Source organism: Geospiza fortis, unplaced genomic scaffold (genome assembly GCF_000277835.1).
Source record: "Geospiza fortis unplaced genomic scaffold, GeoFor_1.0 scaffold92, whole genome shotgun sequence".
Taxonomy (NCBI): domain Eukaryota; kingdom Metazoa; phylum Chordata; class Aves; order Passeriformes; family Thraupidae; genus Geospiza; species Geospiza fortis.
The window spans coordinates 1724660-1728227 of record NW_005054389.1 but is presented as its reverse complement, the minus strand read 5'-3'; positions in this window follow the sequence as shown (position 1 = coordinate 1728227).

The window sequence follows — 3568 nt, the reverse complement described above, 5'->3', positions numbered from 1 at the left end:
GCCTCAGCCGCCCGCGGCTCACCTGGACACGGCGCACTCTGCTCTACCCGCGGAGCGCCCACTGCATGAGGGGTGGAGGGGAAAGCGCCGCTGAAGTTTGTTAAACAAAACTGCGAAGCCAACCAGATCCTCGCGCTGGGCGCTGATGAGCTCCGTCCCATCGGGAGTGCCACAGGTGTGGTGTGTTCGCTGCAATGCAAATGCGAAACTGCCCGCACATGAGCGGCGGCGGGAGAACGGCCATGGGGAGCTGCACCTGCGGACGGTGATTAGCTGATACCCTCACAACGCGCTCCAGCCTCGGGGAGTCAGTCCCGGTGCTCTCTCTCGTCCAGCCCAAGATGAGGGCTGTGCAAACATCACAGGTGAGATCCCACGGTGATCAAACCAGCAGTTAGTTCTTCTCAGTTTAAAAAATGTTTTTATCAATCTCATTAAAACGTGTTTTATCACAGCACAAAATTGTGAGAGTATTGTAAAAGCAATTAAGATTACTTTAGTTTTGACTTAAATTACTTTATCCTATCATTACTTCTCACAAGGCTGTCCTGGTGCATCAACCCTTTTTCCTGTTTTAATTGGAAACCATTTGTGATGGTGAAACACAACAAATGCTATTAAGCACTAATTTACCTAGAAATATTGGTGATAACAGCTTAATCCAGTTAGTTGTCCTACCGAGGACCTTAGCGCTGTAGGTGCAATTTACGAAACACGTGCTCAGCTGCATAAAATGACTAGAGATGTTTATACATCTTTGGATACTGTGTAACTAATTGCTTGTCACTCCCTCTCTCCTGTAAACGTTTTTCTTTGTATACAGAGCCAAACAAAAATATTTAACCAAAGACTGGCTGTATGTCACATGGAGAAGGTAATTCCCCGGAATGTTTTTATCCCTCTTGTTTTGGATGTGACTCATTTCCTCAGCCCACTTGGAGGACTGGGAGCCAGAGGAGATGGGGGAAAAAGGATCACAAGCTCCCTGTTAGCTAAAAGCCAGCATGAAGCAAGGCTGGTCACGTCCACGGATGGGCAGTGGCAATTAGCAGTTCTCTGCCTGGGTCACACATTGTTTTTGTACAACTCATGGACCACACCATCACTGCACGCCATCTTCAATCACTGCTTGAGAAGGACAGTTAGAGACTTAAGTGGGATTTGCAGATTGAGAAAGGAAATAACACCCTAAGGGGAAAAAAAGAAAAGGTTTACTTGAAATGAAAAGTGGTTTTTAAGTTACTCTTACAATTGCTAGGAGGAGGAATATTTAAACAAAGTCAAGTGTGATGTGTACATGTAAATCCATATTGTATTTCCACTGGCTTATAAACCTCACTTGTCTCATCTACACTCCCACCTGGAAGAGTACAGCTTTTTTTTTTTTTTGGCAGTAGGAATGATACCTGGAGGGAAAGAAAAGTTGACTTCCCTTACTTCAGGAGAGGTTTCAGGTCAGGCTTCCCTGACAGAGGTTTGGAATTTAAATGTGCTGTTGCAGTGCATTTGATCTGATCGAGCACAGTAGTGGGTGGTTGTTGTAAGATGAAGAAGGATAAACAGCTAAAACCTGAGGTAAGTTGGAAAAAAAGGAGTATTACGTGTTGAAATGAAACAGCCATTACAGGAAAGAGATTTTTAATGTAACTCTCTCCAAGTGAGGAATGTTGCTGATGGAGTTACACTGCTGCCAAAGACAGGGCCTAAGGTTTGTGCACAGCCTGGGGGAATGGGGTTTGTGCCTTGTTCCCTGCAGGGATGTGCTGCTACCCAGGGCAGGGTTTGTGCTGCTACCCAGGGCAGGGTTTGTGCCTTGTTCCCTACAGGGATGTGCTGCTACCCAGCCCTCCACACCCGCCTCAAAACCAGTCCCCTCCAGCCAGCAGGCACTGCTTGCCGGCACATCCAGGCTGAGGGAGCTCCAAGTGTGACCTCGACTGTGCCTCCCCTGCTCTCAGGCATCCAAACAGAAGTTTAAAAGCAGTTTATTGGGTTCTACCATTTCAATTCTTGAATTGTAAACTAGGTGAAATGTAAAAACTAAAATCAGGAACCAGCCATCTGACCTGGGGTCAAGAGTGAAGTTAATGGGAGTTTTGCCAAAGACTTTGGTGGAGCCTGGCTGTTTGCCCAGATGCTCCAAAGAAACAAAAACCACTTTTTTTTCTCTCCTCTGTGCCAGGTTTGATACATGTATGCTGATCACCTTTCTCATTTAATTACAATTATTAAAATAAAACCCATGTTGGACATCTGTAGGTATTTCTCTAAAGGTTTTTTTATGAAACCAGCTGTGTGTCCCATGATGAAGGAAGATCCACAGTGACAGTGGAGCATTCCCTACTCTGGGAAAGGAGTTTGGCAAAGCAGAGCTGGGGGAAGATTTTGTGTGGTGCGATGTTCATTGTAAAACTTCCCCTGATTTTCAGCTGAGTTTTCCTCCAAGAAGGTACCAACCCATGAATAACCAGTTCTATTTACAATATCTCTTTATTTGAAATGAGCAGATGGTTTATGATATTTTCGTTATTGCAATCATATCAATATTTGGGATTTTCAGGTAAAGTGATTTAGTGCATGTTACAAAAAAAAATCCTTTACAATAATTTTAACCTAAATTCAAGTACTTTAAGTGCATTTAAAATATTTATATTAATGCTGTAAGGAGACACTGACAATTTAATTATTTTTTTCTAAGCAGCTTCCATCCTTTTGTTTTATTTTTAAACGGTTCTCAGGAGCTTTTTGTTTTCTGGCATCCTATCAAAATGCTAATGCAGCAGGAGAGCAGCTGAGAAGTTGTCCATGTTTCATGATAGTGGGAACTGTCCTGCATAACAAGAGATTTAACAGGTTAAATGTATCATCTGAGATATGCATTAGAGATACTATCCCTCTAATATTACCTTGCATTCCTAAGTGGTAGTACATCTCTCCTACTGTACTTTTGCATTTTTCGTCTTAACAAAATAATCTTTGAGTTTAAATAAATGTTAAAAGGAGTCAATCAATGTTTGTACTTATCTGCTTTCGAGCACAGTGAACACAACCTATTTTAGACACTCTCATTAGTATTCACCAACCAGTTGACCTTTTCAGTCCCATCATTATGTGGGAGAAAAAAGACAGAACACACTTTTTCTCTTCTTTACAGTGAAGTTATTGCTGAGGAGAATATGATTAATATATGAAAGACAAGAGGATATTGACTTTTGCAGCTGCCCTGTACTCAGCAGAAAAGGAGTTGTTCAGAGCATTACACTGGGTTCTCAGCCATGAATACAGCTGTAATGCCATAATCCCAGCTCGGCATTGTTGTCTGATCCCGTGTGCCTTGCACAAACAGCACTGCAGGTCAGGCAAAGGCAAGTCTGGGATGCCAAAGAGGTTTTAATAGATGTGCCCCCTGGTCATTTATATAAATAAAATGTAATTAACATTGTGTTGTCAAGATTCCTTTGCTGTTTGCCTTGGAGTTTTCCCTCAGTTCTGCATTTCACCATGTTTTGCTGTAAAGGGGAGAGCCGTCCTGGGGATTCCCACATGCATCCATCTGTGACTTCATTGT